The 25321-nt window shown below is 37.6% G+C and overlaps 1 protein-coding gene and 1 pseudogene across 6 annotated transcripts in view; one reads left to right on the top strand and one right to left on the bottom strand.

Moving 5' to 3' along the window:
• The window catches only part of GRM8 (glutamate metabotropic receptor 8), a 768989-nt gene that overhangs the window by 9319 nt on the left and 734349 nt on the right, over positions 1 to 25321 (bottom strand). The window lies entirely within an intron of this gene.
• Positions 15000 to 18318, top strand: LOC102902377 (annotated as a pseudogene).

The following is a 25321-nucleotide window of genomic DNA, read 5'->3' on the forward strand; positions in this document are numbered from 1 at the left end:
GAGAGAGAGAGAGGGAGAGGGATAGAGACAGAGAGTGTGAGTGGGGGAGGGGCAGAGAGAAAGGGAGACAGAATCTGAAACAGGCTCCAGGCTTCCAGGTCCAAACCCATGGACTGTGAGATCATGACCTAAGCCGAAGTTGGACGCTTAACCAACTGAGCCACCCGGGCGCCCCTATAATATTTGCTTATTTTACTTCAAAACATTAGTGCATTGAAAAATGAATAAAATGGAACACTTACTAATGCGTAACTATGTAATTATAACTATGTGATTTATGTGAACTTTGTAGGAAATTATATGAAATGCATAACTAGGGTATAAACTTCCTTAGAGACTGTAGCCTACATTTTTCCCCTTATAAACCTCTAAGAAATTATACAAGATTCTACACACAAAAGTTCCTGAGAAACTTCTCATTGTTCTTAGGTATATAACCTGATTAAGAAGATCAGGTTTATACAAGATCTGATTTACACAAATCATACAGAATATGCCTTCCAAATTTTCCCACTTCATCAAATGGACATCAGCCATGGCTACAACCCATGGTTGAAGACCTTTTAAGTAAAAAACTCAGAGTGATGGGATGAATCCAGATTCTAGGTTGGGCTCATACACATCAGCCTCAATAGAGACATGATTCAAATACATTCTTCAGCAAAGTGATAAATTACTATACTTCATGACCTCTCTTGCCAATAAGTGAAATCCCATGTTAAATTTGAGATCCCAAAGATCTACTACAATCAAGAAGGTCCTAATAAAATGTGGATATTTGCCTTCAAACCTCATAAATCTCCCTATGCTTTGCCACTTACTTTTTTTTTTTAATTTATTTTTGAGCGACAGAGAGAGACAGCACAAGCAGGGAAGGGGCAGAGAGAGAGGGAGACATAGAATCCAAAGCAGTGCTTTGCCACCTACTTTTAAGCAACTTATCATTTTCAATACTCTTAAACTTCAAAATGTTGGCTAATCCTCTCTAAATTTCTACTTATTCTCCAGTTAGCATTGCTTCAAAAAGCCTATACAGAAAATAGGCTCTAGAGAGAGGACATAAAAATAGGGAAACTATATCGCCAAATGCAAACCACAGACATAAATATCCCAAAGCCACTTAAATAGGTAACCATCAGTTTTGTGCCAGTTGGACGCTGCCAACTCAATTTAGCTTAAAAAAATAAACAAGAAACCAACAAAAAACCCCTAGAGGTCAAACAGACATGAAATGATGAGAATACTCACACTGATAAGCTGGATTCTTTTAACATGTCTTACTATGTTGGTCTTACTAGAATGTATACTACTAGCCTAAATAATACATAATACCTTTCTATTTTGAAAGCGTGGTAAATTTTCTCTGCTACCATACATATAAATGGTAATTTTCTTCCTTTATTCAGAATGATTTCTATAATACAGAATAAATTTAATCTTGCTAAATATTAGGCAGGAAGAAGATTCTGGATGTTAGTTTCCATACTGAATATATTACTGCGGTCTATCCTTTTAGCAAACCAAAATTCTTAGTGTCCAAGCTCTCTATCAGACACTGTGCTTTGAAATTACACCAGAATGCTGATCTTACTTATGTTCTCTCTTAAAACAGCTTCTGAAAAATTTTAATGTGAGTTTAGTACAGAAAAAGCATCTATACAAAACTGTACTCTAAAATCCACAACCTTACGGTGGCCTATCATTTGTTACAGCTCATTGCACTGTGAGTAAACTGTTTTTGAACTTCATCTTTGAGTATTTAATGAAATGAAAACATCAAATATACATAACCCAAAGCAACAACAGCAAAACACACAAAGAAATAAAAATGCCACCTGCTCTCATTCTAGAGAAACTCGATCTTCAACATCATGGGTTATTGGATTCCAAATATCTACCATATTTAAGAAGCAATGGAGAAATTAGATTATAATATTGGAAATGAGCATTTGATTCCAAAAAACTCCTAGATTTTTGTATAGCTATAGAAAATTCTAATTATCTGAGCCATGTAAGAAAGGAAGACCACCACTTACAGTTTTTGTCCTTGTTTTTAAGATAAAGACATTTACAGAAAACTCTGGAGTTGCCTTGTGGGTGGGAAAAGCTGCAAGTCAGTCCACCAGGTGACCATCCAAACTCTAATATAACTTCCCTGACAATTGGACAGCTGTGTGATCTTATTTTCCTCTCTGACCTTTAATTTCTTACCTATGAAGTTGGGGGGGGGGGGATGATACTTTTCTCATAGAAGGGTTACAGTGTGGAATGACAAATCTTTACAGAATGTCTCAAAGGTGCAAAATAGCAGCAGCTGAACAAAGATCATTTACCCTACAACTTTGAATCTAAAAGGACATTGAAAAAGCATCCTTCCAGGTATACAGGATAAGAGAGGGGCCTGTGAGTCAGTTATCCAAAGCAGTTTTGTTTAGTGAATAGCTGACAGCTATGCTTTAACTATATAATGTCAAGGAAAAGGCTTTTGTAATCTTACTTCAAAGCAGGCAGAATAAAATTTTGCCCAAAAGTCAACTCTATTTGCTGATGCCAAGGCCATATTCACTGTCTGTGCTACAGTCTTAGAATAACACACTGTCTCCCTGTATCAAAGTTACAGCTCGCCAGAAAGCAGAAGGGAACAATGTTAACTTTCTATAACCAACATAAATCCATTGAGAGATGCTGACAATGGTATGGGATATGTTAATGTAGCCTTCTTTTTTCCAACTTTTTTCTATGCCCCACCTTCTGCCCCCTGTCACTCCAAAATATTAATACCTGGAGGAAAGGGAGTGTCTTTCTGTTACATCCACTGATAGCCTGTCATTTCCTCTGCCTCCACACCCCATGGACATTTTGAACCTGAAAGAGTCAGATGAACTGAAGCAGATTTAAATGATCTCAGGATAAGCCAGGGAGAACTGGTAAAATGGGGCACAGTAACATGACACCTTTTTCTGGGACCTAGTATAGTAACTCTTCATTCTCTAAAGGGGTCATTTGTGCACATGCAGTGTCTACTGAATGTAGGTCATGGCCTGGAATTATTAGCAACTCCAGGAAAAATTGAGGAGGGAGGGGATTATATTACTTCAAGAAAAAGGTCAGTCTTCTGCCTGCACACAGAACTCCATAGACTCAGATATCCCACCTGGTATGTTTTGAACCCCTTAGCAACTAAGGTGACCTAAAACCCAAGGCAAGTTTGTGCCATGTGATAAGAAACAAATTCATTATTTATTCCTGAATATTTCTGCCTTGGGATGGTTTAATTTCACTTTTTGCTACAGTCGGCCAGATTCTACTTGGCTGCTTTGTACACAGTCTGACCAGTTAGGAAGATATGTTAACACTAAAAACCTGCCTTTCTCTGCTTTTGTTATCTTCTCCCTCATCCACTCACCCCCTCCAGAGTGCACCTGAATCCAGAAATGGATTTTCTGGTGGCACCTGGGTGGTTCAGTCATTTAAGTGTCCAACTCTTGATTTCAGCTTATTAGGTCATGTTCCGAGCCCTGCGTCTGGCTCTGTGCTGACAGTACAGAGCCTGCTTGGGATTCTCTTTCTCCCTGTCTTTCTGTCCCTCCCCCACACACTCTCTCTCTCACAAAATAAATAAACATTTTTAAAAAATGGATTTTCTTCTGCTGAAAAGCAAGGCTTCAGTCAATGGATCTCAAAGTCTCATTACTGAAAGTTATTTAAAAAGAATTTTTAGGGGCACCTGGGTAGTTCAGTCGGTTAAGTGTCCTCTTGATCTCGGCTCAGGTCATGATCTCACAGTTTGTGAGATTGAGCCACATGTGGGGCTCTGCACTAATAGGATGGAGCCTGCTCGTGATTCTGTTTTCCTCTCCCAAACCCTCCCTGGCTCATTCTCATTCTCTCTCTCTCTCTCTCTCTCTCTCTCTAATAATAAATAAACTTAAAAATATTTTAAAAAATTTAAACAGGCAAATTTACAAAGAATTTTGTAAAAGTTTGCCTTGTGGTGGTAAAAGCCCTAAATCAACCAATCCATGCAACATCCAAACACTAATAACACTGCCCTGGCAACCGGGCACAGCAAGTGCCAGAGACAAGAATTCAACTCTTCTGGCCGAGCTTGGATGCTGGTAAATGATCACCAGCCTCTATCAAACATTTTACCATTGTTTCTGTTCTGTTTAGTTCAAATACCTTGCTGGTTTCTTCTATTCAGCCAATTCTGAGGGATCTTTCTCATCTGTGTCATTTTTATATTGACACCCCAGACCTCAGTCCTTAGGTATCTCTTTCTGTCTCTCTCCACATTGCTCTATTGATCATCATATTTGGCATTATGGCCTTAAACCAGGACTGGCTTCCTGACTGTACCACCTGCGTGCAAGCCCCTTCACTCAGAAGTCCCTTCATACTTGATTTCATGCTCTGCTGTCACTGTTTTGAAATTCTTAATAATCTTTGAACAAGTGGACCTGCATTTTCAAATTTCACCAGGTCCTACAAGTAATATAGGTAGCTCTGCCTTAACAAACCACTTACGTACTGATGAATTCCAGGATTCTCTCAGGAAATCTAATTGCCTTCTGGGTCCTCCCCTTGGATATCTGATGTATACATAAAACTAACAAGCATCCGAACCCATCATAAACCTGCTTTTTGGGTCATGAATTAATCCAGGGGATTCCATCATGAATTTTCCAAGGGACAAAGCCCTTGAAATTGTTCCTGACTCCTCTTATACACTCTTACTCTACCTATGAAGAATTCTATTGATTCCATTTTCAAAATTTGTTCAGAAAGGTCATTTTCTGTTACTCCCACTGCAACTCCATTGGTCCTAGCCAACCCCATGTCTTATTTGGATTATCACTAGAGCTGTCCTATTGACTTCTCTTATTCTCTTGCTCTCTTCCATCTGATCATTGGATTGATCTTAACACAGCAGACAGAATAATCCCATTATTCACAAGTCAGGTTAAGTCACCCTACTCTCAAAACTTCATGATGACTTCCTATTGATGGTGTGCCTACAATGGCCTACAAGTTCCTCTGAACAGACCTGGCTTTACTTTTTCTCTCATGCATTCTCTTCCCACCATTCTGGCCTCCTGGCTGATCCTGGAACATACCAACCATGCTTCTGCTTTGGGGTTTTTATATTTGAAGACTTGCTCTTTCATTTACTTTAGGTCTTTCCTGAACTGTTCTTTCCAGTGACAAGTTTCCTAAACACTGGTAAATGCTATAACTCCCACCCTCCACCAGAAATCCCCAGCTTTATTTTACTTCTCAGAATCTAACATTTTCTAGCACAAAAGTCTCTATATTTTACTAATTTAATTTATGTATTGTTGTTTCCCTCAATTAGAACAAAAATTACATGAGTACAAGGATTTTTACCCATTTTGTTCACTGTATAAACTCAATACCAAGAACACTTGGTTGGCATACATTTGCATATTCTTACTCTTGATTTTGGCAGTTAAAGGAAACAACTAATGTAGTTTCAAGAAGGGATCAGTAAATCAGATTTGAAATCTGGAAAATGGAAAATTTGAGGGTTCCATCCCCTCTCAAATCAACATCTAGGCTGGGACGGCAACTCTTGGATGGTTCTTTTAAACTGTAAGTATGACAATATTGTTCTCAACAACAGACAATATAAATTAAAAGTCATTGGTCTACATCTGGGAATATGAGAACTCTGGATTCAGCTCTGGATCCCTCTCCCATGTAAAACATTATAACTGAGGGTAATTCACTCCCAGGATTTATAAGCTTCCATAGACCTAACTTATAGGAGACAATGGATGTAAAATATTGGCACAACACCCAGCATATAGTATCAATAAGCTATACCTATTATTGTTATAACTTAACCTTGATCCTGTCCTCCATTCATCCTCCTCCATTCCTCACACTGTAAGATTTAACAGTACTGCTCTCTCAAAATTAGCCTCACAATTTTTAACCTTTTAAATAAAGAACACACACATGTACACACACAAGATACAGGCATAAAATACCTATTCATATGGAAATATGCCTATGCTTGTGGTAAACTCTAGGGTCAGCACATTCAAAGACTCATAGTCTAGTTTCATTCTGAGAAAAAGCACCATCCTGAGTTGTTGTGCTTCTCCTGTCAGGTAGAAATCAGTGTTGCTGACCCACCCACAAGTCAGAGACATTACCCTGTGTTTTCATTAGAGGAAAGGAACATGGGTTTGCTCTGACCCATTTGTAGTCTCTCATCACATCCCCTTTTGGTCCTGACACATGTTAAAATCACGAGTCAAATCAAAGGGCAAAGCCTCTGGATGCAGAACTGAGTTGGTTCACACGTGAGGTCTGAATCCTTAACCTTGGACTTACTGGGAATGGTGGGAACGAGATGCACAGAATAATAAAGCGTCAACCAATAAGTAATAGATTAGCTCTGCCAAGGGTAGAAAAGGACAAGTGGAAGGAAACTCATGATCCTCTAAAGAGGAAGAACAGATATTGGATTTATAATGAGTGTTTATAATTAAATATACATGATATTTAATATTGGGTTAGTAAATACAGTAATTTATTCTTTATTAAAGTCTGATAGACATGTTATAACGTAGATGTTTTCAAGTAGAGTGTTATTAAATAAAATGTAGTCTTTAATTTTCAATTATTCTACATAGTATTATTCATAGAAACATAATAAAAATAATTTCTCAAACAATGATGTTGCATTTTCTACTGTGATATATGCAAATGAATATGAGGCATCTACTTGTTGTGTGTTTATTGGCTTCTCTTTTACAGGGATTTTTCTCTATATTTCCCTCCATGGACTCCTGTCTTCATGCTGCCTTTTATCGTTTAGCCTTTTATCATTTTGCAACAGCATGATCAGAACTGAGAATAACAGTAAGGGAGATACCTTTAATTATAATGATTTGAGCAGTATCTATTTGAACAAATACAAATATAATAAATATAATTTTAACAAATAAACAACAGCTTAAAACTCTTTAGAAAGAAGGGACAGGAAACAATTACTGCAAGAACAAACTTTATCTATGAACTATATAATCACACACACACACACACACACACACACACACACACATATGTTAATCCTTTGCTGGAATTTAAATTGTAGGAGAAATTTGTTATTTAGGTTGCATTACTGAAGGAAATTTGGTAACAGTATGGAAGGGGTTCAACTATAATTTTGTAAAAGGTGCTAAATCTTGGTTCAACTAGATACTTCCCATATAACCTTTTATAAAGCCAAAAGAATTAAATCAGTACCTCAGTGCAGGAACTTTTGTGAAGACATAAGATATTATAGAAATACTATTGTTTTTTCCTAGTGATATTAATATAGTAACTAAGAACCAAGAGGAATGGTGTTATGGCTGAATTGTGTCCTCCCCAAAATTCATTTGTCAAATTCCTAACCTTAAGTGATTGTATTTGGAGATGGAATCTTTAAAGAGGTAATTAAGTTAAAATGAGGTCTTCAGGGTGGTCCCTAATTCAATCTGACTGGTGTCCTTATAAGAAGAGGAAATAAGGACACGCAAATCACACCAGGGATGTGTGTGCACAGAGGAAAAGAGCAACTGAGGACACGGAAAGAAGGTGGCCATCTGAAAGCCCCTGACAGGCCTCAGAAGAAACCAGGACTGTTGACACTTTGATCTGTGACTTCTAGTCTCCAGATCTATGAGAAAACAAATTTATATTAAGCCCCCCAGTCTACGGTACTTTGTTATGGCAGCCCTAGCATGTTAACACAAGTGGAGAATTAATATCACTCAAAGAGTTCTAAAAGTTCTGTCATTATAATCAGTTTGTGCTTAAACATACTAATAACATCTCAAAGATTTCTGGTGATTAAACAGGTTAATTTAGGAACTACACAACAATTACAACCACAATAGCTATTAGTTGTTGAGGATAAGATATCAGCATTATGCCAAATATTTTATGCCTATTACTCCCTCACAATAATTTTATTAATTCAAGAGTGGGTCTATTTTGGAGAACTTAAATACTATTATCAAAGTCACACAACTCATGAAGATAAAGCTGAGGCTTAAACTGAGGTTTGTCTCACTTGAAAGCCCATATCCTCACCACACACAATGGCTCCGATCAATACACAGAGATGTGAAAGAGCAGGAATAATATGGTTTGAATCTTCACCACATCAAATCAGAAAATCATCCTTTTTCTAATAGAGTTGGGCCAAATTTCTTAAAAATTAAGAAACTCCATTAAAGCACTTGACTTAATACCTAACTGAACATTTAGAGGTGTGTTTTTTTTTTAAGACTGCTATTATCAGCCAGCTACTTTCCTCATAAGAAACTTCACTGCTGATCCTAGAAGAGCTCTTTCTTATGATTAGATCTTGTTGAACTTAACAGAACCATCAAGCTGGAAACATGAACCAAAAGAGCTGGATTAATTAATCTTTTTAAAGAGTTTGCAGTGGCCAGAGCAGAGAAGTAGCTGTTGGAACCACGGGCACCAAAAGGGACAAGGATTCCCTTCCTTCAGGAGACAATTGCAACCCACTGTTCCGGCACAGACACCACTCCATCTCACAGCCACCAGACACAGGCTACGGACAACACAGTAGGCAGACAACTGGGAATCAGTTGTACAGAAGAACAGACAGCCAAGAATTAGAAATTTTTACGGAGAACCAACACTATGAAAAAGAAGCATCAAGCTCCACAAACAGAATAATAAACACCCAAGGAAATAGATTCGATAGAGTTAATACAAGAACAGTTTAGAAGTAAAAATAATTATCCTTGAAAAGTTTTGAAAGAATAATGTATCCAGAAAAAGTATCAAATCAATATCATAAAAGTTAACATTTTTATCATTAAAATTAAAATTTCTATAGGTGAAGGACTTCTGATTCTGATTATGAAGGAGCAGCTATAATCAAACCAAGCCACTCACTAAGAATAACTATAAAAGAATCATAAAGTTAAAAAAAATAAGAAAGAATATGTTTGGAGGCATCAGAGAAGAACCAAGGCAGCCAGGACTCAAGGGGCCAAGATCCTAGGAAGTAAAAAAACACAAAACACCACAAACCTTGATGTGAGCCAGGAATTCTCCACTGCTTTTATCCATAAGAAATGTGCTGATTCAATGTATGAGTGTTCGAGGGCAGAAATCTTTAGAAAGACCTTTCAGCAGTCTCATGGGGCTGGGGAGACAAAAACTGGAATTCAGGGCTACCAATGCAGCCAGACTTGAGCACCCAAGACTCCAGGGTACCACAGAGAGATGAACCTGATATTTTACACCGATTTTTTTTCTTGAGACTTTGCTGAACCCCAACAGGCTAAAAAAATCAAACATAATTCAGATTCAGAGGCTAAAAAACTATACAGACTATGAAACCATATCATGGTGCAAGGGAAATAAAAGTTGGAATTCAAGTCCATTAATTAGGATGGGTAATCATGAGCATCCTGGACTTTTAGCTAATATATCTGAGGAGATATCTTCCAGGATGAAAGAAAAATAAAAAATAGACAAACCCATAGAAAGACCAAAACGTAGCCTGAAATTATCCTGGTCCCAGATTATAACAAGGTGAAATGCCTCTATTTTAATTGCTGACTAATAAAGAGTTGAAGCTTCTCTGGAAGAAAAAGAAATCTATAACATCTACATTGTTTTTAATGCAGAGAGTCAAGTATTCATTTAAAGATTACCAACCAACCATCACTTCTCGGCCTTTTGGCTAAGATCAAGTGTAGTAAAGATTACCAACCAGGCATGCCAGGATACAGGAAGAAATGACCAAAACCAAGGGGGAAAAAAATCTCAGAAGGTAGTAATGATGCCACAGGTGATCTAGATACCAAACTTCTCAGACAAAAGTTTACAAAAACTTGAACATAAATATATTGAAAACAACACATAACTGGAAAATGTATATTTAAAAACTGAAATATATACATATGTATTTTAAGAGTCAAAGAATGATGGGACTTTAAAATGTAATAATTGAATTTTATAGATGAGTTTAACAATGGGTCACATACAGTAGAGAACATGACTAGTGAACTGAAAGATAGCTCAGTAGAAAATGTCCATATTGAAGCAAAGAGATTATAGTTAAAATTTTAAAATACAGAAAACATTATTAGAGATATATAAAAGAAGATACAAAATTTGAATGTAGATGAATTTGGGGTCCCAGAAAAGAGAGATATAGTAGGTAAAAAGAAAAAAACTTAAAGAGATAATGGTCAAGAATTTTTGAAAGACTAACAAAAGATAGTCTATTAAATTGCACAGAGGAAATTTACCACAGGACCATATTCTGGGTAGTCTTTTAACAAATTTTAAAGTTTTGATACAGAGTATGTTAATCTGACTAACATGGAATTAGGGTAAAGGAAGAACTAGGGTAGAGATAAATAACAAAAGATACAAGAAAAGCACCAAATGATTGCAAATTAAACAACACATTTCAAAATCACTTGTAGGTCAAAGAAGAACATACGCTGAAAATTAGAAAATATTTTGCACTGAATAATAATGACAATGCAACATATCAAAAGTTGTGAGATACAGCTAAAGCAGACTTAATATATATTAGAAACAGAGACATGAATAGACACTTTCCCAAAGGAGGCATCTAGATGGCTAACAGAGACATGAAAAGATGTTCAACATCACTCATCAGAGAAATACAAATCAAAACTACAGTGAGATACCGCCTCACACCTGTCAGAATGGCTAAAATTAACAACTCAGGCAACAACAGATGTTGGTGAGGATACAGGGAAAGAGGAACACTTCAGCACTATTGGTGGGAATGCAAACTGGTGCAGCCACTCTGGAAAACAGTATGGAGGTTCGTCAAAAGATTAAAAATAAGACTACCCTCCAACCCAGCCATTGCACTACTAGGTATCTGGATAGAGGAGTGCTGATTTGAAGGGGCACATGCATCCTAATATTTATAGCAGTAGTATTGACAATAGCCAAATTATGGAAAGAGCCCAAATGTCCATCAACTGATGAATGGATAAAGAAGATGTGATACACACACACACACACACACACACACACACACACACCAAGTGGAATACCACTTGGCAATCAAAAAGAATGAATCTTGCCATTTGCAATGGCATGGATAGAACTAGAGTGTATCATGCTAAGTGAAATAAGTCAGTCAGAGAAAGGCAAATATCATATTCATTCATATGTGGAATTTAAGAACCACAACAGATGAACATAGGGGAAGGAAGAAAAAATAGGATAAAAACAGAGAGAGAGGCAAATCATATCTTGTGATAGGTAGTGCCTAAGAATTTAGGAAGTGCAGTCCCTTTCAGATTAGAGATCCAAGTTCTCAGGAAATGTAGTGGCAGAAACAGTTTTCCTGATATCCCATATCCTCTTCTAATCTATCATGTCTCCCTGCTTTTTGGAAAGGAGGAAAATGGTGACGAGTACCCTTCTCCAGAGAGCTGAAGAGACTAATTACAGTTGCAGAGCAGGGTCTTCACTCACCCCTTATCCATGGACTGGATCTGAAGAGCCTGAATATTTTTTTTAAATTTTTTTAACGTTTATTTATTTTTGAGACAGAGAGAGACAGAGTATGAATGGGGGAGGGGCAGAGAGAGAGGGAGACACAGAATCAGAAGCAGGCTCCAGGCTCTGAGCCATCAGCCCAGAGCCCGACACGGGGCTCGAACTCACGGACCGCGAGATCTTGACCTGAGCTGAAGTCGGACGCTTAACCGACTGAGCCACCCAGGCGCCCCATGAAGAGCCTGAATATTAAGATTGGCTGCTTTACTAAGATGAGCCTTAAGATAGGTGAGTTGGGGAAAGGATAAATATAGCCCTCTCTGAAAGGGTTATGACTCCATATGGGACTTGGCCTCAAAGACTCAAAACCTTCCCTGTGTCCCAAGCTCTGATGAATGGCATCTTCCATAACTCTGGGATGATGGCTTCTCTGCTCCAGCAATATTTTTGCCTACTTTTGTCATGTACATGCCCAATGCCTATGTTCTGTTTGTTCTGACCTCATCATATCACCATTTCTGGGACGATCCAGAGAGGAGTGTCTTTCAGTGTAAGGAAATCTTGTTCCTAGAACTGACGCCTCCTGAAGATACAGATGAATGTGAAAGTAGCCAGATTTCCTTTCTTTTCTTTTTTCTTTTCTTTTCTTTTCTTTTCTTTTCTTTTCTTTTCTTTTCTTTTCTTTCTTTTCTTTTCTTTTTTTCTTTTTTGAGAGCGAGAGAGAGGGCACAAGTGAACGAATGGCAGACAGAGAGAGAGAGCGAGAGAAAAGTGGGGCTCACCCAGGGCTCATGCTCACCCGATGCAAGGCTTGTACTCATCCGGAGTGGGGCATGAGCTCACCCGAAGCAGGGCTCAAGCTTACCCAAAGCAGGACTTGAACTCACCAACTATGAGATCATGACCTGAGCAGAAGTCAGATGCTTAACAAGGAGCCACCCAGGTGTCCTAGACAGATTTCTATGGAGGAAATACTTCAGATCTAATATTGTTTTATACTTTGTATTACTGCCTATCATGCCTGACACAGACACGTGGATCTGCCTGAATGCCAGCAATGGCAGAAGCATTCAGGAAAACCAGAACTTTACCAATACATATGGTGACCTCCCCAAGTCTTCATGCCTAGCCATGGTGAAGTCATGCTACTAATATCAGACCAGTGATCTGCTTCGCTGTGTACTGAGCACACAAATTGGCACTAAGTACCTCATGTTGGAAGCTCAGTTATTTGTAGTAATGACAGCTTTCAGGAAAAGAGAATTATTTCAAATGGGTCTCAGACATCGACCCACCCAGCAATCACAGCCTAAAGAAGTGGTGGCTATCAAATAACCACCAGTGAAAGGTGGAGAATGTTTTCAGAAGGCTTACACTTTTCTATCACAGTTAAAAGTTCCTCTTCCTACAGATTATTCCATAAACTCTATGGTGTGAAAGAGAGCTTGGTTGTTCTACAATCCCATTAAAGCTGAAAAACCTTGTCCAGCTTTAGCAGAGGCATATACTTAGAATGAAGTTTCTAGAAACTAACTCAAGGTCCCTTCCACAGTAGTTTCAACCAGACACCAGGACTATTTCTTGACATTCATATTATCCTATGCATAGTCCTGCAAATGAGGTAAGTTAGAAGAAGACATTGTGAAGTATGAGCTAGAACCATGAAATTTGTAGAACATATTCTAGAGCCATCAATCCATCAGAAATCTCAAGCATGTAACTCTCCTGGGATACTGAACCCAGAATTTATCTCAGATTTCTCCCCTTCCAGAAAGCATGGTTCCAGAATTGGCTTCATTGATACGCTGCATGCAGATGATTCATTTTTACTCCACACAGATCAACTGAACCACTGCTTAGGTCCTGAATGGCCTGACTCACTGGCATCTGAGTCTTCTCCTGGGGGCCTATGTTGCTTTGTTGAGAGTAAAATCACCAAATTACTCTTCTAGTTGTCAGTCAGCATCCAAAATGATGAGCTCTGACATTAAATATTCTGCTGAACCATCAAGCAGAATATTGGAACTTTCTTGAAACTCACTCAGCTCTTTACCCTACCCTCACCTGTAACCAACTTTACAGTGCTCTGTAATGCCACTCTCCAACAAACTCCTCCATAGCCCCAGTCTCTTCTCCCTGCCTCTACCCTGCAGCCTTCACTGAAACTTCTCTCCTCCTAAAAATATTGTTTCTCTTCCAGTCTCTCAAGTGATGGTTGTTTTTATTTCCTTGATCCATATCCCTCAGGGAAGACAATAGGTTAGGGCATTCCATACTCCCCTTTGCTGTTTCTGGATCATTACAGACTCATGCTTTCCCTCAAATATCTTGCCTTATTAACTGTCATAACATTCAACCGTATACCCTCTCTCTTCTTGTTTCTATACTTGCCATCATTTGCCCTCTTTCATTGATTCATTCATCCTCTTACTCTTACAAGCAATGCGGTTATTTTGGATAAATTCCACATCCATGTACATGTCTGTTCCATCCCCCGATATATTACTTAGATTATTTTCCTCATCCTCCTCCTTTGCAATGATGTTGTCCTTTACTCCATCCATCTTAGCCACTCATACTCATGATCACAGCCAGAATCTTAAATAGTCTTTTTGGTTTCTTGGAATAAAAGTTGTAAAAAACACTTGTGGCTTAATATATTGGTTTGGGGTAAGAGATTATTTACATTAGCCTGTATTTTTCTTTAAGTCACTCTATTTTTCACTTAGAATAAATATAGAGTTGTGTTCACAGGCTTCAGTGATGTGAGCACTGTTGCCCAGGTATGACGAGTATCTAAAATCCAGAAGGGATGGGCATTTCTCATTTCTCATAATGCATGTTTCTGTAAGGAAATGGCTTGCCAGACAGCCTGTTAAGGTACCAGGATTAATGTAAATGTGTTCAGGGATCTTTTGCGATAAAACTGATTATGACTGGTTCCAAGTGTTTTAAAATCAAGGCTGTTAACTTTGATCATACGTCACCGTGATAGAATGTGGACTTTTCCAAGTGTGAAAATACCTGGATTATCCTAAATAATAAAGTACTGCAACTTGTATTTTTCTAAATAATAAAAAAGTAAACCGAGCTAATATCAAATAAAGTATGCATAGTTATAATAGCTGTTTTCTACCTTATAGTGTCAACATTTTAATTAAATATTTTCTATTCAGAAAATGACTTTACATGTGTAGGTTTTTATGTTAGTTACCAACAACAATATTTGCTATAGTTTTCATTGCCAAGGTCCTATTAGATGATAGATTAAATAAACTTTTATGGATGGCATAAAGACAACTGTCATATGTACCATTGTGTGTATAAAATAATATCTCGAAGACCACAAGTCAACTATAAACAGAATTTTGAAACAAACTATTTTTAAGTTGGAGGACCATCTGGAAGCTATTATCAAAACTGTGTTCCTAAGAGCAGGCATGGAGAATTACGTGGACAAATTATCCCATTGGTAAATCTGATAGACTGATTTCCAAATATGTTCAAACTATTGATGCTTCAGACTTCGGAATAACTACACCCGAGTGAAACCTTTAATTGCCATGGAGGAAACGGCTCTCAGTACTCTCTCTTTTAATGTTATGGAAAAAACAGTCCTGTACCTTTTTTTTTTTCTTTTATTACTCTTACCAAGAAGCTTTAGGTGCAAAGTTATAAATATGGTAGCTTAACAAGGAAAACATTTTGAGGCAAAAAACACATAGTTTAAATTGGGATAATGGGGGTAACACAGGTATCAAAATGTGTGCTCCTCCTTCTATTTTATGGAATTGTTTCTTGGAAGTTCCTGATCAGGCAGGGGCAACTCTGGCTAGAAACAGTGTGACCTTTTAACTAGTTTTCAACCAATATCATGTGAAAATAAAGGACAAATGTCATAAAAGTGTTTTTATAGAATGTACTATGAGAAACCAAGAGGTATGGGTACTTTCTCCGCAGCCCTTTCCCCTTTCGTCTTTTCGCTGTGTATGCTAAGGAGGTACTGGAGGACGGTAAGACTGTAAAACTGAATAAATAGGGATTCCTGAATGACCACATGGAGGAGAGCAGCCAGAAAGCCAGAAACAGCTTCATATTGTTATGTGAGTGGGAACCAGTGGGTACTCAGAGCATCACTCTGTGTTAGTTCTCTGCAGGTGGTGGATTTGTACTGACCAAATGGTCAGCCAGCCCCTCTGGCTAATGTGTGATGGCTGAGCTGAGTGAAGGATACTGTCTATGGCTATGTCAGAAAAATGAATTAACAATATCCTCAGATGGATTGTAATGATCGACCTTGAGAACATCATTACCATGTTCTAACAAAGTGTCTAGTCTGTCAATATAATCCCAAGCCATGAAATTTATTCCTAGGTTCAGTGACCTTGCTCTTTGGTTACTGAAAGAATGAACCAGGCTAGGTTTTCTATTAAATTTTCAAGGAAGAATCATTTCAGGCACTTTATATAGGTTTCAGTACCTGAGGGAGTTTATAGGAAAGTAAACCTATATAACTCAGCACTTCCAAAAGGAAGTTGGACCGTCAAATTAATCGTCTAAAATTCCAAAGTCAGCAACTTAGCACCTGTGCCTGATGTACAGCTCTCTCTTTTGACCTCTTTCCCTCAGCTAGTCCATATCTGACACTGCCTCTAACCAACTTCCTTGTCACTGGAAACAACTATTGCCAATCTCTGAAAATTAAAAAAAAAAAAAGCTACAGAATTATGGAGAAATCTTCCCTCACACAGTAAACTTTGTCCAAGTTTTATAACTTACTTCTTTTTTTAACATTTATACTTTGTTTCTATTGCATAGACTTCCCTCTGTGTCCTTTTTAATTCATGATTTTCTTTTAGATATTATTGCCCTTAACTATTCACTCCACTCTTCCCCATAATGATTACACATCTTTGCGTATTGTCATATTTTTGAACCGCTCCTCAGGGAAGGATTTCTTTCTCCATCTCATCTTTATCAAGGCTCATCATGTGATATGTTTTCAACAATAAGTTGTGAGCAGATACAATGTACATCATGCCTCAGCAGAGGAAGCTTTAAGCATCGAGTGGTTGGTTCCTGCTGTTCTCTCTGCCAAGAGAATCTATATTCCAGATGGAGGCTGTCCTTCAGCAGTGCAACTATAAATCCCTGACAAGCAATGCAGCTGACAAATAAACCACTGTTGCTTTTTTTTTTTTTTTGAGTTGTTTATTACAGCAGCATTCACTAGCAAAGCCTAACTAATATATTCTGGAGACTCAATTTGGTGCAGTTGAAAGGCCATCCTATGAAGAGAGTCAGAAAGCCAAAGTTAAAATGCGTGACTTTGCCACCCCTGGTTACGATAACTCCGAGCCAATAAATTAACTTCTATGAGTCTTTTTTTCGTATGTAAAACAGGAAAAATTATTCCTGACCTGATAAGCTAACAGGGTTGATTATGTATACTATATAAAAAAGCATTCTGAAAGTACTGAAATCACATACAATGGTTGGCTGTTAATGGTATTCAGTACCAATATATTCCCTCAAGTATTCCTGCCTTCAGCTTTTCTGTTAAATATAAGGAATTTAGGAACATCTGGCTTTCACAAAGGGTTGATCAGGGGCAGTAAGACTGAAACAATACAACCAAGCCAAAGAGGTAATTAGAGGTAAAGATCAGGTCATCCTGTGGAAATCATGATTCAGTGGGGAACTCAGAAAACCCTAGTCAGGGTGGAGAAAGCGAGCCTTACTAACTGGAACAAAACCAAAGAGAGTACTAGTAGGGAGAGAGCTCCCCCAAACCTAGGATAATAATAAATATTTACAATAGTGTTTATTATGTGCCAGGCTCTTTATAAGCACTTCTCGTGCATTTTCACTTTATAGGAATTCTCACAGCTCTCTGAAGGAGGTACAATGCTTATCCACACTTCGCAGATGAAGAAATGAGGTGCAGAGTATTAGGACACTTGCCCAAGGTCACAGGGCTAGTGAATGCCACAGCTGGGATCCCTTTGAGCAGATCAGTGACTCTATAGCTCTAAGAAAGGAAAAGGAGCAAAGTTTCATAAATTCTAAAAAACAAAAACAAAACCCACTGTATTCAAGGGGAAAACATAAAAGAAAATTGATAATCAACTAGGGTAAACCTATCCATTCCTTGCTAAGAAAAGTTATTACTATCAATACTTAAAATAGCAGGAAAAAAATGAAAAATAATAACTTGATTCTCTGTTGTTTCCAAGACAGTAATTTCTCATTAGGAATACATTCTGCTTAAAATAAAATCACCTTTGCTCTTCCTGCCCCCTGCCCCTCTGTCTTCTCTGCACTGGGAGCAACTCTCCTGCCAAAGTCCCTTAGTGCAAAGTTAGTCTGCCCCTTCTTGGTCAGGAGCACCTCTCAGCTGCTGAGCCAGTCACTGTCTGCAGTGTCGCTAAAACCACTGGAGACACTGACAGATGGAGCCTTGGCAGCTTGGCAGTCCCACACCCCCCGACCTCACGTATTCCCAGCCGCAGCTTCCAAACCAGCGCCATTTCAAGGGACAGGACACAGCAGCCAAGTGCACTGGGGCTGGGGCTGCCACGGTAGGGGTGGCTGGCTCCAGGGCTGGAACTGGGACTGCATTTGGGAGCCTCATCATTGGTTATGCCAGGAGCCCCTCCCTGAACAGCTCTTCTCCTACGTCATCTGGGCTTTGCCCTCCCGGAGGCCATGGGACTCTTTTGCATGGTGATGGCCTTTCTCGTCCTCTTCTCCATGTGACAGAGCTGTCTCTACTTCCCATAGGTCTTTTTCCAGTGTCTCCTCTGCCCTGTTTGCTCCTTTTCCTATATCTCCCCAGACAGTCTGGGGAACGTGGCTGGCTCAGGGTTTGACAAAGGGAAGACCAATAAATACTGTATCAATAAGAAAAAACAAAATAAACAAAATCATATATGTGAACAAAGACTTATTTACAAAGATGATAATTAGTAATTATTATTAAAATTTTTGTAAGTGGCATAACCCAATGACCAAAAATAGAAGAATACATAAATAATGGCATAGCCATGGGAAACAATAATCTAAAGAATAACATATGTCGAGACAGATCTGAATCTATGCTACCATCTCAAGACATTTACCTCTAAGACCAAAGTTAGAAAGAAACCAAAACATTAGCCCTCACTATTCATGAGCAATAGAGTCATGGGTAATATTTCTTTCTTTCTGGTTTTTTGGTCTAAATTTTTAAAATTTTCTACACTGTGTATAAATTGCTTTTACAAACTAAACAAAGGAGAAACTAAACAAAGGAGATATGCCCTTCATTTTGCAGGTACATGAATGTATATGTGTGTGTTTTATTAAAACAACAAAGAGAATAATTAATGAAAGGATATAAATGAGACCACCTTTTAGTAGCTCCCTCTTGCCACTGAGGAAGTGGATGAAGTGAACGAGTAAGCCATATCCCTTGTTGACCAGACAAATTTATAGAAATATGATTGTAGTGGGGTTTGCATGACTCTTCGAACGTGACAATGAGTAAAGTTAATTGCCCTCATAGAGAATTACTCCTGTCTTTGAAGTAGGGATTATCTTAATGAATTAGAAAATAAAAATTTAAAACTATCAGTTTTTTTTTTTATTTAGGAACATAATAATTGAGTAGCTCTTTGCAAATATATGCTTACGGACTATTTATTTACTGTTGATTTTGCAACCCTTTTGAACACTAGTTTGTATTTATCAATGTATTTACACAAGGCCAATAAGAAATTCTTTATAAACTTTATCTTACTTCAAAAGAACTATACATTATATGCATTCAGTCCATTGATAACTCAGAGTTCTACAATATGCAGTTTTTGGTGAATTTTGGTGTGTCAAAAGACATACAATGTGTTACCGTATATTTTCTTTTTACTTTAGGAAATTGTGATCTTTGCATGAGGCTAATTTCCCTTTTAGGAAGTTAACTCATTTGTAACAAAAACTTTCAGTTGTTACATTCTATATGGTAAATTATGTTTTTATATTATATTTAAATGAACATACATTTGACATAATTAGAATACTGCAAATATTCAGTATTTGGCAACATTCAAAAGCACTTCTTAGATAATTTCCATGTTTCTTAATCAAATTTTAATAGCTGCATAATTTCAATCCTGTTGACAACAAATTAAATTAATATCCTGGTGTTATATATTTAGATTTTTGTTTCTATTTGGGGCCATGTTATCTAAAATTACTTTCCTCATCACTCCTTATCTGTATTTCAAAGCCTGAACTTTTAGTCCCTCATTTATCTCCCATTTACTACATATTTTCTACTTCCACCACATCTTTATGGATATCTTTTGCTCAGGTATTTTTACTTTGATTATAATACTTCTTTAGAATTACTACTAGAAATGGATTTATTTAACAAAAACATTTATAGATCATATCAGTCAGGATTCAACCAGAGAAGCAGAACCAACTTCTAAGACTAGATAGATAGATAGATAATAGATAGATGATGGATAGACAGGTAAATGGATAGATAGATGGTGACAGATTAATAGATGATAAATATCCTTGGATACCCTTTGTCCTTTACAATTCCAATTCAATTTTCATACACACACACATACATGCACACACACCTACTGGAATTTTGATTGGGATTGCATTAGTATATAGATCAATTTGCATATTTGATATCTTTGCAAATTAAGTCTTCCCATCTGGGAATGTTTTATATACTTCCATTCATTTAGTTCCTCTTGTTAATATATTTCCATATTATTTAATAGTTTCAGTATAGAGATCATGTGCTTATTTTGTCAGATTTATTTCTAGGTATTTGGTATTTATGTTATTAGAAATTCTTTATAAAATTTCATCTTTATGTGTTCATTTTCTATATAGAAATACAACTAATTATATATATTGGCTTATATCCAGTGACCTTGTTACGTTTACTTATTAATTCTAATAGCTTAGCCGTAGGGTCCTTTAGAATATCTATATTCACAATTCATGTCATTTGTAAATAATGAGAGTTTTTTTCCTTTTTAAACTTTATGCCTTTTATTTGTCTGTCTTGGTATGTTACACTGGGTAAGAATACGATCATGACACTGAGTAACAGTGATAATGGGTATCTTTGTTTTTCCCCCTGAATTCAGGGAGAAAATTTTCAATAATGTGTCATTAAGTAGGATTTTTGCTGCATTTTATTTAACTATTCGCTATCAAATTAAGAGAGTTTTTTTTCTTTTATTTCTTTTTTTTAAATTTTTATTTATTTTTGAGAGAGAAAGAGACAGCGTGAGTAGGGGAGGAGCAGAGAGAGAGGGAGACACAGAATCTGAAGCAGGCTCCAGGCTCTGAGCTGTCAGCACAAAGCCTGATGGTGGGGCTTGAACTCTTGAACCCTAAGATCATGATCCGAGCCAAAGTTGGGCGCTTAATTGACTAAGCCACCCAGGTGTCCCTAAGAAAGTTTTTTTTTCTATTCATAATTTGATAACAGTGATTTTTAAGTTATAAGATATTAATTTTAATGAATTTTGGTTACTTTAAGAATTGGCTTTTTACATTGTTTCAGTCTTCCTGTCTACAGAATGCATACTTCATTCAAATCTTGTTTTCATTCTTTGAATGGAATCCTGTAATTTTCTTGTTAGAATTATTATCCTATATTATATTTTTATTAGAAGTTAGATTTTATTGGGGCGCCTGGGTGGCTCAGTCGGTTAAGCGTCCGACTTCGGCTCAGGTCATGATCTCGCGGTCCGTGAGTTCGAGCCCTGCGTCGGGCTCTGTGATGACAGCTCAGATCCTGGAACCCATTTCAGATTCTGTGTCTCCCTCTCTCTCTGCCCCTCCCCTGTTCATGCTCTGTCTCTCTCTGTCTCAAAAATAAATAAATGTTAAAAAAATTTAAAAAAAAAAGAAGTTAGATTTTATTATATTTTCTTCTTAGAATTATTCTTGGAATTTAATGACTCCATTATTAATGGGGTATTTTTTTTACCCATTACATTTTCTAACTGGTAGGATAGAAGAAAGATGTTGATTTTTTGCTATTTATAATGTATGTGGTCATTGTATTGTGCCCTAAAATTTCTTATTAATGTAAGAAGCATTTATTTGATGTCTTTTGATATTCTAGGGATATGGTAGGTGAAAAGAAAGATACTTTTCCCTCTTCCTTGTCAAGAACTGGGACTCTGGGGGCGCCTGGGTGGCGCAGTCGGTTAAGCGTCCGACTTCAGCCAGGTCACCATCTCACGGTCCGCGAGTTCAAGCCCCGCGTCGGGCTCTGGGCTGATGGCTCAGAGCCTGGAGCCTGTTTCCGATTCTGTGTCTCCCTCTCTCTCTGCCCCTCCCCCGTTCATGCTCTGTCTCTCTCTGTCCCAAAAATAAATAAACGTTGAAAAAAAAATTAAAAAAAAAAAAAAATAACTGGGACTCTTAATTCTGTTTAATGTCTAATTGCACTAGCCTAAATTTCTGGACAAATTCTAAATAAAACTGATGCAAATGAACATCCTTCTTTTGTTGCTGATTTTGTCAAGAATCCCTCTGGAATCTCATCATTATGAATGATGCTAAATTTTTTTAAATTTTTTTTTCAACGTTTTTTATTTATTTTTGGGACAGAGAGAGACAGAGCATGAACGGGGGAGGGGCAGAGAGAGAGGGAGACACAGAATCGGAAACAGGCTCCAGGCTCCGAGCCATCAGCCCAGAGCCTGACGCGGGGCTTGAACTCACGGACCGCGAGATCATGACCTGGCTGAAGTCGGACGCTTAACCGACTGTGCCACCCAGGTGCCCCTGAATGATGCTAAATTTTTAAGATGCATACACTCCATTATAAAAATGGGATCATCTCTCTATTATTATTTTTCTCAAAGATATTTTTGTCTTTTAAAAAATAACAGGTATTGAAAGTTTCATGGGTTGTCTTTTTGTTTGTTTTGTTTTGTTTTTGTTTTACATGGTCCACTGATAGGATCTTAAGGCTTTTATGATTTGACCAGTTAACTAGATACCCTGGTATATTTATTATCGTCTCCATTTGTAAGTGTTTTAATGTTCTGTTGAATTGCTGCTTCCAGTATTTTACTTACTTTTATATCTTTATTCATAAGAATGGTTAGTGTAGCACCTGTTAAGTAATATGTACATTCTTAATAACATATTGCCTTATAATAACCAAGGCATCTTAGGAATACTATAAGTTCTTAAAAAATAAAAACATTCAGTGTTTAAGGAAAGGACAGAAAAAAAAATCAAAGTATATTTTATCACCAAACTAAAGTGTGTCTTAGAATTTAAAAATAATACATTTTCTTAGCATAAATTCTCATTGCATAAAAATGTTCATGCAAAGGCCAGGCTTTAATAAAACCATCAAAGGATGAGATAAATCTATTTGGTTTTGATATTTAATAAATTTCTTCCATTTTAACACTCTCAAAACATATCAATGTGGAATGTATTCCCACGGAAAGTCTGTCATTTCCTAGCCATACCAACTTTGGCAAATGATTTAATATCATCAAACTTCAATTTCCTCATCTATAAAACTGTTACAATACCATCTCTAATTGTCTCACTAGATAACTATGAAAATAAAATGAGATAATGCATGTGAAATCGTCTCATAAACCATAAAGACCATAAAGTGCTGTAGGACATTTTGGATATGTGGTATTGACCATAAAATTTCAATATCTGCCCATGTCACATGCCTAAAATCAGACACAACTGCTACAAACAAAATAAAAATGCTGAATAACAAGAAAGGAGACAAAGTACCATTTATGTAATATTGAAGATTTATCAGACTAATTATTTCTCTCTCTCCCACTATTGTCGATACCAGTATCTACATCTACATTGGTCCCATTCCATGGCCTCTTCAGTTTCTTGCATCCCTTGCTTGCAATAATTGTGCTCTTCGTCCCATTTGCCTTCATAATAACTGCACGTTTGCCAAAGTCCCAGCTTACAGCATTCTAAGCTCTGACCACCGTCCTACCCTTTCAAGCGTCTTCCTTCTGTATGTACCACTGCTAATCATTCTTCAACCTGACTTTTTCCAACAATACACCAGTATTTAAGCCCTCTCCCGTTCCTCTAGTCCTTCCTTATGTCTTGGATTTCATTGGCTGCCATTAAAAACATTGCTTGGCAAACATCCTCCACTCCCTTATTCCTCTCTCCTGTCATTGCTCATTCCAGAAAACTGAATCCCAAGCCTGTTTAAATATAACTCGCTGCGGCTTTTATGCCTGCACCCACTGGAAAGCTAAAAGTGAGCTTGTTGTAAATTGGCCTCATTTTAAATTATTGATGGTAGGCCTCAACTAGGCCTCCTTCAATGCTATTAGCTTCTTGTGAAATCGCTGCCCCACTTCTCAAGAACATGGCTAATTTACATCTCCTTCCTCAAAATGCAACACCCACTCTTCTCACCTTTATCTGATAACTGGTTGTTATTTCACTGAGAAAACAGAAAAGACAGAGAACTTCCACATACTTCTGAACCACATTTGAATCTACTGGCTTCCGTAACAATTATTTCTGTCTTTCCTATTATCACGATCTAAGGCCAACTCACCATTTGTGAGCAAGAGTCCATCTCTTTTACCTGTTAAGGGACAGCACTTCTGATGATTTCCCTTTCTAATTCCCAACCATTAAAAATCGTCGTTTTCGTCATTTTGCTGTAAAATTCAGTGAAATTGTTATCTCTGCGTGCTGAATCCACTTGCCTTTCTCCCAGTGACTGTTGAACCCATTCCAGTCAGGCTCTATGAAAACTGCACTTAACTTCACCTCCGTGTTGGCAAATCCAAATGACCGTTGCTCAGTCCTTCCCTCTCAGCAAAGTCAAACACATTTAATCCGTTTCAGTTGCTCTCCTAAGACGATTTGGAATATTCTATTTTCCACCTTCCCAAGTGAAACGTAGTCCTCCAACTGAACAGACTTTTCAAAGGAGCCATTCGAACATTGCATATATTATTAACCGTTAGCTGACCTTCCACCTTCATCCTCAACAGATTTTCTGATCCACCAAAGGGACTACAACAACCGCGAGTGCGACCCCACCCCATATCTGAAAACCATTTGGTCCACAGTGTAGATAACTGCAGCTCATTATCTGTTTATCCCATTTTCATTTTCCCCAAACCCTTTTATACAGACCTGAGCATCAGCCACCACAATTTTTATCTCGGGTTCTTTAGAGCCGTGCTCTGCCTCAACGATAATTACTCTATCTGAAGGCCTCAATTTATAAAGTGTCTGCTTACCTAGTGCTTATGACGTAAATGTCACAGTTCAAGTACTTGATGGAGAAAAATATTAAATGAAGTGCACTTGTTTTGAAGAGAATTTCATTTAACATCTCCAAAGCAGGGCATAATTAAGTTCTTCTGTCATACAAAGTGATGGAAGCTTTAAATAAGTAACAGCTGGTTACCCCAATGATGGAGCCACAGCAGGGCAGCCCTGGGCAAAAAAGTTGAGGAAACTCAACCCAGGCAGTATGCTAATAGGCACTCATGATGACGAAGGTAATAGCTTAAATAGAAAGACACCTGGAAAAGCGATTAAACAAGTACCTGTTGCTCCTTGCATGCAGTCCAATGGCATTAATGTGTAGAAATATGAATGATAAGCACTTATCTATCAGTCCTGCAGTCAAATGCCCTTTCTGTGTCCAGATAAAAGTAAAGTTGCCTCTTTGTAGGTCGGTGAGCACTTAGAAAGT

This window comes from Felis catus, chromosome A2 (genome assembly GCF_018350175.1).
Source record: "Felis catus isolate Fca126 chromosome A2, F.catus_Fca126_mat1.0, whole genome shotgun sequence".
Classification (NCBI taxonomy): domain Eukaryota; kingdom Metazoa; phylum Chordata; class Mammalia; order Carnivora; family Felidae; genus Felis; species Felis catus.